The sequence below is a fragment of the Dipodomys spectabilis genome, unplaced genomic scaffold, assembly GCF_019054845.1.
Source record: "Dipodomys spectabilis isolate Male_0828 unplaced genomic scaffold, ASM1905484v1 ptg000018l, whole genome shotgun sequence".
Taxonomy (NCBI): domain Eukaryota; kingdom Metazoa; phylum Chordata; class Mammalia; order Rodentia; family Heteromyidae; genus Dipodomys; species Dipodomys spectabilis.
The window spans coordinates 17,447,060-17,460,892 of record NW_024870695.1 but is presented as its reverse complement, the minus strand read 5'-3'; the positions used below and the strand labels follow the sequence as shown (position 1 = coordinate 17,460,892).

The 13,833-nt window shown below is 43.6% G+C and overlaps 1 pseudogene; it reads left to right on the top strand.

Annotated features, from left to right (window-relative positions):
- Positions 1-3,626: 3,626 nt before the first annotated feature.
- LOC122103264 lies at positions 3,627-4,301 on the top strand (annotated as a pseudogene).
- Positions 4,302-13,833: the final 9,532 nt, after the last annotated feature.

Genomic DNA, 13,833 nt, shown 5'->3' with positions numbered 1-13,833 from the left:
ATAAATAAAGTACTTAGACCATATTCACCCTTCTTCACCCTCTCAGTTCAACCTCCCCTCCTTCCAGTAGTACCCACAAGACAGACAGGCCTTGTCTCATATTCCTGCCACTCATTGTCTACAGTATATACTGATTGTTCCAAGGAGTTCCACCATGGTATATAACACATGTGTATACAATACTTTAATCAGCTTAACCATTCACTTATGCCCACTTTCCCCATGCCTTCAACCTTCACCATTCAACAGTTCTCAGTGAGTTCCCCATCTTCATTCAGAGATGTAATGTGTTCTGTTACTGTTCACCTCTACCATTCTTTTTCCTCTCCCATCCATCTAATCCTCTCAGTTTTCCCTAAAGTAGAAAATAGTACCACTATGTCTGTGGTGGGACAAAGGGTGAACTAATTCAGCAGTGACACTCACTAGATAATATGTTGGAAATGAACTACACAAATTTTGCAGGGGAGGGAAGTCAGTAGGAGAAAAACTCCAAGAGAATAAGGGAAGAGGTGATACTGTTCAAGAGGAAATGTACTCATGCTGATTATGTAACTATAACCCCTCTGTGCACCACCTTTACAATAAAATCTTAAAAATAAAATAAGATAGTACCATTTTAAAATTAAAAACACAGAAGTGGCACTGTGACTCAAGTGGTAGCGCGCTAGCTTTGAGCTGAAGAGCTGAGGGACAGCGCCCAGGCCCAGAGTTCAAGCCCCACGACCAACAAAAAATAATTTTTTAATTTAATTTAATTTAATTAAAAACATATGAATTTAATGTGCTGAGATAATACATAAATATAAATAGAGAAGAAAGTGCAACTCCCTTCCCCCAATTCCGATCTCATACCACATAGCTCACGTCATTTGGAGTGTGGAACTCTGACCCTCTTATTTATTAATTTATTCATTTATTTATTTATTTCTTGCACCAAAATAATTGGGGCACTGGATAAGAGTTTTGGTTGAGAGGTTTGGTTTTAGTTACTTCTTTACTATTAAAAAATTTTAGTTTTTCTGTCGAATGTGAATACTAGCTTCGCTGCTTAGACGAGTCTGGGTTGGGTTGGTACTTTCCCTGGCTTTCCTTGCGTTCAGTGTCTGTATGGAGAGATCTGCAGTGATTCTGATTTTTTTTCCCATTGTAGTATAGCTCCTTCTTTGTTTTGTCATGTGCAAGATCGTTTATTGTTCAAATCTAGCATTTTTACTATGATGTGCCTAGAAGTGTTCCTCCTGGGATCCTGTTTGTTAGGTATTCTGTATGCTTCTGTTATGTAGGTAAGATTTTCTCTTTTAAGATTAGGGAAATTTTCAATGATAATCTTATTGAATAAGTGTTGTATCCCTCTGTTCTGATATTCCTCCTTCGTCAACCCTAATTATATGAAGGTTAAATTTCTTGGCACTGTCTGATTGTTCTTGGACTTCCCTTTGGTATATTTTGAGTGTTTTTCCATATCTGTGACTTTTTTTTCCAGTTGCTGCATTTTGTCTTCAGTACCTCATATTCTATTTTCCATTCCATTCACTCTATTAACTATGGCTCCCATTGTGGTTTGCATGGAGGAAACTGAACCATTTATGATCTCTCAAAGTATTAATTTCATCTTTTAACGAGGTGTGTACTACATCTATTTTTTGCGTGCATCTCTTGTTTGAAATCCTGGATCTCTTTTGATCATTCATTTCTTTGTTCTTTAAATTTCTGATCCATTTCTCGCTTTAATTCTTTTTTTTTTTAAAGCAAATGAGTCTTTATTGCAAGCTCGAGCTTGGTCCCCCCTCTCCCTCCCCACTGCATACACAGCAGTAGCCGATGACGCTGAGAGGCCCCAAGCCCAGGGTTACAGCACTTTTTATACATTTTTTAGGGAAGGCAGGGGCTGTGCATACATTATAGCATCTTGCAACAAATCACTACACACCACAGGAAAATCATAAAGCAACTCTATAGTATGATTGGCACACTACAAAGCGGGAAAGGACCAGAAACAGGTTGTTGGTTAGATCAAGGGGGCTGACGTACTTTAAACTGGTTGGCTTGCCCCACAGGGGTGTCTCAAGAGGATACCTGCTAAACTGCAGGGTTTCTGGTTTAGATAATGGTCACCAGACCCTAGGGGGGGCTGTTCTGGAATTTCAGATATCTCGATATCCTGCCTTAAGCAAACACCACCTATGGCTCCAATAATTGTTTGTGCAAGGCTTTCTGTCATAAATTCCTAGCATTGGGGCTAAAGTCAGTCAAGGGTTAAGTTGCAGATCTAAGATGGGGTCTTAAGTAACATGAAGTTGCTTGAGTCATTGCCTCTATCAACTCTTGGATGTAGCGTTTGTCTTCCATTTCATTTTTGCTTTCACTGGAGTTCTTCCGTGGGATGGTTGTTGGCCTTTGGGGATGGTTTGCTGTCTTGGCAGTTGATGAATCTTGTAACTTTTCACTGTGATTTTCTCATGAGGATTCAGGGATTATTGGAGATGAATCCCAAACTCTGACTGTTTTGGTCAATAGCTGGCTGCCTACGCGTGGTTCTGGGTTGGTTCCTGGGTCAATTGTTGAAGCTTGCTCTCAGCCCTGGGCTGCCTGAGAGAGACTGCCTGGTCTCAGTTCTGTTGGAGGAGGGGCCAACATCCAGCTGCTAATCTGACCCACATAGGGTTCACTCTTATTAGATTCTGGTGGGCAGACACACTCTCTGCTGAGGCTTGTGCTCAGTTCCTGACTTTAGTCAGGGACAGGTGGTTTAGACAGCTCAGGATTCTGCCTGGGACACAGGTGGGGCTCATTCAGCCACCTGCTGGAGCCCACAGGCAGTTCCCAACTTCAGCCAAGGACTTTTGGTTGCTTCTGAACTATTAGGAACTGAGCCCAGAACCTCACACTTAACTAAGCAAGTGCCGCCTAACACTTAAGCTATATGTCCAGATGGTTTGTTTTCATTGAGGTTTTTTTAGGTTTGGGTTTGGGGCGGGGCGGGGAGGGTGGATTTAAAGATAAGGTCTCACTAACTTTGCATGTGCTGGCCTTGAACACTCAGCCTCCTTCCCTCTGTTCCCCAGTGACTGAGATTACAGGTATGAGCCACCTCCCCTAGTTCTAGATTAAGTTTTTGTAAGCTTCAAATTTTAAATAAAATGCCCACCCACCCCTTCCACAGCCTTCTGGAAATCCAAGGCCTTCCCCTTCAAGTTTCAAAGATATACGTTCCAGTGACCTCTGCTGGCTTTGAATTCCTGCTCTTATCAAATTCTATCTCCTCATCCAGCCACTGGTGGCTGTAACCTGGAGGTCTGGGGTTTAAAGCCAAGGAGGGGTTGGGGGAAGCAGGAGGGGTGGGGAATGTTTGAGAGACTCATTTCCAATTAACCAGCAAAATGCAAGACTGGAGGCATATATGGTATGAGATCCAGAAAACAGGCAAAGGAGGTCCCTGGACATAAAGATTAGCATCAGTCAAAGGATTTCTTTAAAGGTCTCTGCAGGGGCCAGACGATCCCCTCGCCGCCGCCGCCGAGAGTCGCTGCGGTTTCCTGCTTCCACCGTGCTTCTTGACCCCTCCACCTCTCCCATCCCAGCCGCCCACTCCGAGCCACCAACCTCCCGCCACCTCGGTCCTGGGACCGCCCCCGGGCCTCCGCCAGGGCCTAGCCGCCGCCATGACGACCGCATCCCCTTCGCAGGTGCGCCAGAACTACCACCAGGACTCGGAGGCCGCCATCAACCGCCAGATCAACCTGGAGCTCTACACCTCCTAGGTCTACCTGTCCATGTCTTACTACTTTGACCGAGATGATGTGGCTTCGAAGACCTTTGGCGAGTATTTCCTTCACCAATCTCATGAGGAGAGAGAGCATGCAGAGAAACTGATAAAGCTGCAGAACCAGCGAGGTGGCCGCATCTTCCTGCAGGATGTCAAGAAACCAGACCGTGATGATGGGAAAGCGGGCTGAATGCGATGGAGTGTGCACTGCACTTGGAAAAAAGTGTGAATCAGTCACTACTGGAACTGCACAAACTGGCCACTGACAAAAATGACCCCCACTTGTGGACTTCATTGAGACTCATTACCTGAATGAGCAGGTGAAATCCATCAAAGAATTGGGTGACCATGTCATCAACTTGCGCAGGATGGGAGCCCCTGAATCTGGCATGGCAGAGTATCTCTTTGACAAGCACACTCTGGGAAGAGGTGATGAGAGCTAAGCCTTGGGTTGATTCCCCCAAAGCCACACGGGACTTCTGGTCACCAGGGCAGTGCATGCACGTTTGGGGTTATCATTACCTTTTCTATAAGTTGTACCAGAACCTCCTAAATTCTTTTAATTTGTACCCTTCCTTCAAATAAAGAAATTTGGTACCTAAAAGAAAAAAAGAAGTCTCTGCAGGAAGACAAACTTGGACTGATGGAAAAATGTCTCTCCAGCCCCACCCACCAAGGCAGAAAACATCCCACAGAGCCTTCTGATGTAGTCTAGAAAGCAATTAGCAGAGCCATGGGGCTTCCCAGCAGAAGCTGCATGCTGCCAGGCATGAAGGAACTCTTAGGAAAGGCAGCCCAGGGTCTTAGGAAAGGCACAACTGTTATGAGACATCTCTGGAGAAGATGCTCCCTGACAGAGCCTGGAGGCAGAGTAGAGACCCCCAGTAAGTCTCTCCAGGCTTCTGTTTCAGAACCCAGTGACTGACTGCCTCAGTGTTCCCACTGCTCAACCACCTGCACACAGGCAGCTGGGCACGCAGAGAGCAGTGGGGACTCAGACACTAGGATGTGGGCTGCTTGTCATAGAAAGGGGGGGATTTCTTCTACACCCATGCTGGAGACAGCCCAGAACTCAGAGCTGGGTCCAAAGAGAGCCCATGCCACTCCCCTGCCATAGTTGTGACCAAGCCACTGGGTTCTTGCCCAATAGGACATTCAATGTTCAGAAGACTGGGCCCAGCCCCTATCCCTGTTTAAGTGTCCTCACCACAAGTGAGCCTCTAAGTCAGCAATTCTACCAGTGGAAATAGCTACAAATTGTCTCCTGGGGCTCAGCCAAGAGAAAGTGGCAGGCAGGGATAGGAAATGATCAAGTGGACAGAAACGTAAAACCCTGGTGACCAGATCAAGCAGCTAGCTGTGACTTCCTCTCTGTCTCCTGGAGAAAACCCACATTCCCCAGTACCTCCCATCATTCCTACCTACCAGAATATCCTGTCACGAAAGAATAGTTATCATTTGAGACATCCTTAGGAAGCAGGGAGCATGCAGGAACATAGCAGTGGGTTTCCAGAGCTCAGGTAAGGGTGCAGAGAAGCCCGGGAGAAGCAGGCTTTGCATGTGAGCCAAGACTCGCCAGTCCCACATCCCCCCACCACTCCCATCCTGGTGCAACAATTCTGTCCTCAGTACTGAACAATAAAGGCTGTGAGCATGTCTGGGCAGATGGTGACCTCCCTCCCAGCCATCACACCTCCTGGGTGTGTGAACCAAAAAAAGCCACAACTCTCACACCAAGCCCTAAGCTTTCAAATGGAACCAACAGGTACAAGGGCATGCGTCGATATCACCACAATCGTGATAGCTCCGTGTATCCACATTTCCTTCTGCATCATCCACAGTGCTGAGTCTTCGATCTTCCTTACTTCCCATAGGAATCGTAGCTTTAATCCCCATTTTCCAAAGGAGGAATTTGAACCTCAGAAACCTTACTTCATGCTCTCAAAATCACACAGCAAATGTGTTTAGGAACCACTCTTGCCAAGCCAGAAGATCTAGTCAAATCTGCTTGGTCTCCAAGGCTACCTCAGTGCCACCCCATCCTCTGAGCTCCCCTGGCCTACGAGCTAGGTCCTCCCCGCCAAGGCTTTCATCTCAATACCACTTGGTAAAATAGAGAACATGGAGGGTGGTGATACCAAGGGACAGGGGTCATTGAAGAGTAAACAGTTGGCAGGAGGGCATGTGCATCAGGCATCGGGGTTGGGGGGAGACGGGCTGGGAAGTTAAAGTAATTCTTTCCTTCCTTCCTTCCTTTTTTTTTGGGGGGGGGAGGTAGCAGTACTGAAAATTGAACCCAGAGCATTACATGCACTAGACACATGCTTTACCACTTGAGCCATGTCCCAGTCCCTTTACCTTTATTTTTGCTCTTGAGCTAGGTTCTCATTACTTGGCCTATGCTGACCTTGAGCTGATCATCTTCCCACCTGTACCTCCTGAGTAGCTGGGATTTTAGACCTGCATCCCCACAGCTGAAAACTAACTTTGGAGAGAGGTGGAGCTCTGATAGGTGGTCACTGCTTCCCCAGTCTTTAAGAGTGTCCGTGGGCAGGGGCTCGATGAAGGGAAGCCTCCATCTCCCTGACCTGCCTCCTTATTCAAACCTAAACTCATGTCCCCCATGGTTCTGCACCATCTTCCCTCTCTCCCAAGCAGGAAATGTCTTTTTCGTAGGCCAGCGCCCCAGAAGGAGAGCTGATCCTTGTCTTCATAACTGCAACTGAGGCAAAGTAATTCAGCTCATCTCCTTCCTTTCTTTCGGCGTAATTAAGCTCATCTTTTTGGGTCTGGATACACCCAACTAAGTGCCAAAAAGGTTGCTAGGGAATTCCTTATTTGCTGAAGACAGAGTCTCTTTTAACTCTGCTGCCTTTCACTGCCCACATGCCCCAGTCCTAGCAGCTCAGTAATTCAATAGAAACGAAGCTAAACCAACAAGAAATGGGGCTGCCTGTCTATTTGAGATAAACACAATGAACTCACTTTGAGAACAAATTCAGGAGCACAGACCCAGCCATGAGTCATGCCTACTGATTAACTACTTCCCCCTCCCTCTCTCCAAAGCCTTCCCTGAGACCAGGAATGCTGAGCAGAAAAAGAACACAAATTCTGCAAGCTCTGTGTGGTATTAGCCCATCTGCCCAGCCTTCTTTTGTCAGCTTAAAAAAAACAACAACAGAATTTCTGGAAGTCTATAGCCAGTCGTATTTCTGTCTTAATTCCTCATTGTAAAGGGAAATAATAAAAGTGCCTGCCACGAAACATGGTTCCAAGGAACAAGTAAGTTAATATATGAAATGCTTAGGAGCTACCTGGGCTATGGTGTTATATAAGTGTATGTACCTTGCTATTATATCATTTGTTATAACTACTATTATTATCATTCTCTCTGCTCACAGTTATCTGGGGTCCCCAGAGACAGATAAGATCCAACACAGCACCATAACGCAAGCTTTCATGACTACAAGTATAATCAAAACCAATTTTGATTGATAACTTATGATGAATTGCCTTTAACCATTCCAACCATTCTCTATAGCTAGTATTATTATTATGTTTACTTTATAAAAAGAAAACTAAGGCTTAGGGACTTCAGGAAAGTTATTAGGATACCACAGACATCATATCTAAGATTTGACTTAAGTCTGTCTACTCTAGTGCCTAAAAACAAGGGGATATTATATATTTATATATATATATTTATATATAATATCAGTGGCCTCGATGATTCTTCCCAGTATTCCTGGAAATACCTGAAACACAGAAATATTCTTATCACAAGTCCACATTTAGGATGGTCAACAGAAAAATCTTGGATGTTTATGGATCTGTGTTTGCACACAGTAAAAGCTGATATTGCCTAACATTGCAAAAGAGGAAATCATGGAATTAGGGCTCTCATAATCAGCCAGAAGGCTGGGTTCCAGGTTGGGAACACTGTTGTGGGTGCAGAAGCTACTGGAAGCAGAAAGTCCAGGACCGGTATTACTTCAGGAACAGCCAAGACAAGAGTAGACTGGACTGACGCCACACACTAACAACCTCTTCTGATTTTCCCCAGGGCCAGATTACAAGGAAAGCAGCATCTACTTAGCCTGGTTTGGGTCCAGCGCTTGTTTATAGCGGGTGAGATTAAAGCCACTACCAGATTAAAGATACCAGATTAGAGATATTGGGTACCGTTATGAAGAAGAAATGGAGGCTGAGCTGCCCACAATCTTGAGGCTTCCCAAAGTGTACAATGGAAACGTGTGACAGACAATGGGGAAAAAAATATGTCTGACCCAGAGTGAGTAATGTTATCATGCAAAGATAGCACATGAATTCTGTAATGTTTGTGATTTGGCTAGTCTACCCAGCCTTTCCCTACCTCTGGCAGAAAACCTTAGATTATGATTCTTTGGGCATGTCAAAACTAAATTAAAATCTTAAGCTATCAGACTACAAAGGACCATGAGAATTATAGCATCCACCTTCCTTCTCCTTGTTGTAGTCCTGGAAATGAAAGGTAGTGACTGACCCAACATCTCACCACTGCTTAGTAGCAGAGTCCAGATGGAAACAAAGGGCTCTCTAAGCCCTTCCAGGGCTTCTGCTCTGAAACGCTCAATGGTCACTTTACCATCCAGCATCGCCACAGATGCCAGCTCCAAGTCAGGGTCTGGATAAAGAAGGATTAATTGACCACACTTTGTAAAGCCCTCCTCTGCTAAGGAGCCAGCCAGTGACCTCTGTAGAGAAGGCAGAGGACCAGAGCGGAAGAGGAAACTGAACAAGACACAGGATACATTGGGAGCAGTGGTAATGACAGGGGAGAGGAATTGCTGCCAGTCTCTTTCTTGCTCCATCCCCCTGCTAGGTTCATGTGGCCCTTCCTTTCTGTATCCTTTTCCCCTAAGGTGCTGATATGGAAAGTCTGGAGGACCCTGGGTGAGACACCCAGATATCTGACTCAGAGAAACATGGTCATTGATGCCAACTGTGCTGCCATTGTATGGTGCTCTAATTTAGACTTGCCTCCCCCAGGGAAAGAGGTAAAGGGAGACAGAGGGAGCTACATGTCCTCAGGCTCCCTGCAAAAATGCTAGTTTGGTCCAGTTCCAGCCTAGCTGGGGAAGGGGTGGATCTCAAGTAGAACAAGGAATAGACCACCCCCAATCCCCACTGTGTGCACACCACACACACACACACACACACACACACACACACACACACACACACTACTAAACTGGCATAGGCAAAGGGGAACCTTGAATGAGACACAGTTAAGAATAAACGCAGCTCAGGGTTCAAGCCCTGAGCATTCAGAATCACAGTAGCAGAAATGCCATTGAAAGGAAGCGAAGAGAATATTGGAGTTAACAAGCAGCCCCAGCAGAAAGCCAGGCAGGGTCACGGGGACTTCACTCATCCTTGTGAAAAATAGAAACCACATAAACATCAAGCTGTGCCAGCTCAGGTGTTAAACTCTCAGATTAAAAAGGAGAGGAAAAAAATACTGTGTGTTTTTTTTAATACAGAAAAAAAATCATAAAAATTTTGCAGTAGCATTAGAAAGGGAACTAAGAGGTCAGACAAACAAAGGGTGAGGAAGGAAGGGAAAGGAGCATAACGCCTCCACAGGTCACAGTACAGGGGAGTAGGAGCCAATCTAACTGTGCAAATAAGCTCCCTGGAAACCAAGATGCCCTTGCCAAGTACCAAGTCCTCCCCCCTCTGATCTCAGCCTGGACAGCACAGGTTGAAACCCTATGTGGGAAATAGGTTGCGTCTCCCACAGACACATACATGGCTGGGAAATCACCAAGCCCCAGCTTCTCCACTACACCTCCACCTGCAGCCAGGGAGCAGTCTTCATACTGAGGACACCTCTCTGAGTCTTTGCTCTCCATTTTTCCTTCCTTCTGTACCCATCTCTTTGTTCATCCAGGAGTTATACACAATGCACCTCACATCTTGCAAATTCAATCTCCCTACGTTGCTTACTAGCTTGCCAAGTTCTTCCTGTTTCAGAGTAATAGAAAACGGACCACAAATAATGTTAATAAAACGCTAATGTAACTAACAAGGGGCAGGGCTTGGCCAAACACAGATGGCCTTGCTTGTTGCCACTCATGCCTGTAATCCTAGCTACTTAGGAGGCTGAGATCAGAGGGTTACCATTTAAAGCTAGTCCAGACAGAAAAGTTGGTGAGACTCTTATCTCCAGTTTAAAATAAACAGAAGTGAAGCTGTGGCTCAAGTGGTAGAGCACGAGCTTTGAATGAAAAAGTTAAGGAACAATACCCATATTCAAAAAATAAAAGGCCATCTTCATTGTTAGTGAGGAGCTTACTATGTGTATGACAGAGGAAGGGGAGGGGGAGGGGAAGGTAGGGGAGAGGGAGAATATATGTAATTTTTTTTAATGGTCCCTGTCCTCAAGCAGAGGGGACAAAAAGAGCAAAACTGACCCCTGCAATTCAATGGAACAAACATGTATTAATAAGTAAATCTAAGTAAATGATAAACTATGACTTGAAACTACTCTGTGAATGTTAATGGATCCTTAAAATACAAGAGATTCTTGAAACTCTCTCTGAAAGGAAATTAATAACATAAAACTATCGAGATTATTTCAACAAAACTGGAGGAATACAATCATTATTTCATTTTTGTAATTGTAGTAGAAATATGTTTAAATATGTATAGTAAATGTTAAGTGTAAATACTAGCAGAATATAAATTCATATTACAAGTTGCAATTCACTGGAACAGGAGAAAAAAAGAAATAAAGAAATGTCATCAATTATTTTACAATTTAATTTTTGGTTTTACAAAAGACATTCCTGCCCAGGCTGGCTTCAAACTATGATCCTGAGATCTTAGCCTCCTGAGTAGCTAGGATTAGAGGTGTGAGCCACCAGCACCTGGCTTTTTTACTTTACAGATACAAATAAAGAAGGAACACTTCCTAAATAACAGGAAGTACAATAAATAAGACATAAAATTAAATGGCAGGAATGAAAACAACCCAAATACCAAATCCATGTGAATGAGTTGAATCCTACTATGAAACAACAAATATCCTTAAAGTGGGGATCTGGGGGAAAAAAAATCCAGTTCTATATTACTTATAAAAGATTGGACATTAAGTCTTTAGCTCACTTATTTCTTGGGCAGTTGTTTCTTTGAGGATTTGTTGTTGGGGGATTTAATTTTTTGAGTTCCAAGTATATTTTAGATATGAGACCCTTGTCCGTTGTATGGCTAGTGAAGATCTTCTCCCAATCCATGGGATTGATCTTGCTAGCTATGTCCTTTGCCATGCAGAAACTCTGCAACCTCATGCAATCCCATTTGTCCAACCTTTCTTTGATTTGTTATGTTTCTGGGTCTCTATTAAGAAAATTTCGGCCTGCGTCAAGGAGACCTAAGGTTTCTCCTATTCCATCCCGTAATGTTAACAGTGTCTGCTTTGACTCCGAGGTCTTTGATCCATTTGGAGTTGATTCTGGTGCAGGGTGATATATAAGGATCTAGCTTTAGTTTTCTACAAGTAGTTAACCAAGTTTTCCAGCACCATTTACTGAAGAAGCTGTCTTTCTTCCATTCTTTTTTTTTAGCTCCCTTATCGAAGATTAGATGGCTATAGGTCTGTTCATTTCTGGGTTTTCAATTCTTTAAAGACTTAAAGAGAAACTTCTCTGAAGAGGAAAGAAGGATGGCAAATAGACACATGAAGAAATGCTCAACCTCCTTAGCCATAAAAGAAATGCAAATCAAAACAATATTGAGCTACCACCTCACTCCAGTTAGAATGGCTAAAATCAAGAACTCTAAAAGCAACAGATGCTGGAGGGGATTTGGACAGAAGGGAACCTTACTGCATTGTTGGTGGGAGTGTAAACTTGTTCAACCACTTTGGAAAGTAGTATGGAGGTTCCTCAAAAGACTAAACATAGAGCTCCCCTATGACCCAGCAATCCCACTTTTGGGCATTTACCCGAATGTTTAAAACAAGACCACACTAAAGCTACCAGCATGACTATGTTTACTGCAGCATTATTTACTATAGCTAAGATATGGAACCAACCCAGATGCCCCTCAGTAGATGAATGGATCAAGAAAATGTGGTATATATACACAATGAAATTCTATGCCTCCATCAGAAAGAATGACATTGCCCCATTTGTTAGGAAATGGAAAGGCATGGAAAAAAATTATATTAAGTGAAGTAAGCCAGGCCCAAAGAAACATAGGTCCCATGGTTTCCCTTATTTGCAATATCTAGTATATGTCTGAGTCAAGCAGAAAAGGTCAGATAAGTTGATGTTAAGGAAATGAACCCTAAGATATGTATTCAAATTTTTTTCTTTCATGGGATTGTTTCTAACACATTTATAAGATTATTTCTTTGTTGCTCTGTATGTCCCTCTCCCACAGTATAACCCCTGCTTTCACTGTATCTGATGTCGGTATAATTTGTGGAGGGGAAGGGGAAAAACAAATCATTTAAATAGGGATATTTGTACAATGAGATGTACAAGTCGTTATGTCGAACTTTACAACTTTGGTGTGGGGGGGGAGGATTGGATGGAGGGGTGGGGGGAGGATGGGAAGGGGAAACAAAGGAGGAGGCTACAATGCTTGATAAGAAATGTACTCATTATCTTGCCCATGTAATTGTAACCCCTCTGTACAGTATTTTCACAATGAAAAAAGATGATGAGAAATAAAAAAAAGATTGGACATATAATAACACTAGGAAGTTAAAACATCATTGAACAAGTCAGGCACCAGTGGCTTACATCTGTAATCCTAGTTATGCAGGAGGCTGAGATCTGAGGATTCTGTTTCAAAGCCAACCCAAGAGGAAAGTTTATGAGACTCTTATCTCCAATTAACTATCAAAAAGCTAGAAGTAAAGCTGTGATTCAAATGATAGAGCACTAGCCTTGAGCTAAAATGCTCAGAGAGACAGTACCCAGGCTCTGTGTTCAAGTCCTAGGGCTAACGCATGTGTGTGCGTGCACACACGTGCACACACACACACACACACAGATCATGAACAAAAGGGCTTCCATGAAAAAATTAGTCATGAGAATTTATGCACTGAACTAATATATACAGAGTCAACTAATCCCTTTAACAAACTAGATAAAGAGAGGGACAACAAAAACTGTAACAATAATAGCACCACTTGACAGTTGGATAAAAGTCCTCCACTTACCAGCACTTCTGCACATGTGATTTGTGTATGTGTGTGTGTGTTTGCAAGTGTGTTTGTGTGTCCCAGTACTATGGCTTGAACTCAGGACCTGAGCACTGTCCCTTAGCTTTTTACTCAAAGCTGGCATTCTACCACTTGAACCACAACTTCACTGTTGGCTTTTTGGTAGTTAATTGGAGAGCAAACTCTCAAGGGCTTTTCTGTCTGGGCTGGCTTGAAATTGTGATCCTCAGATCTCAGCCTCCTGAGTAACCAGGATTACAGGCATGAGCCACCAGAGTTTGGCTCACACACGTGAGCACAGACTCACTCCCAGAAACAAACTTTCCCCTCCCCCACAGGCCTCTGTTTCCCCTCAGAAGTGCTCTAAACCACTCTTTCCATCATCCCTCATCATTACACCAGCCCCTGTCACACTGGGTAGTCCTTCAGAGCATTAATCCTTCTGGCTCCAAACCTACAGAGATCTATCTCTACACCTACTTCTATGGGTGTACAACACAGTATGTATACTCTTCCAGACATATCATATAGCATACAATATTTCTATAGAAGTATAGTGTCCTATCTATACAGTTACAGATATTTCTTTTTGTCAAAGTCAAACAAAAACATAGAAATGTACCTTCAGGAAAGAATCTCATATTTGGGAGAAAATGAATCAGAATCCAAGATATACACACTCAGGGTTGAGGTGGCCTCTGGTATATTTGGAGAGCAAAGGAAACATTGGAGATTCTTTTAGATCAGAGAAACCTACCCCATTTTTTACAAAGCAGATTCCTTGGCACTTTGATGTTTGCAGAGCTGAAGAGTTCTGCACTTGTTATGCAGTGGCACTTCCTATATA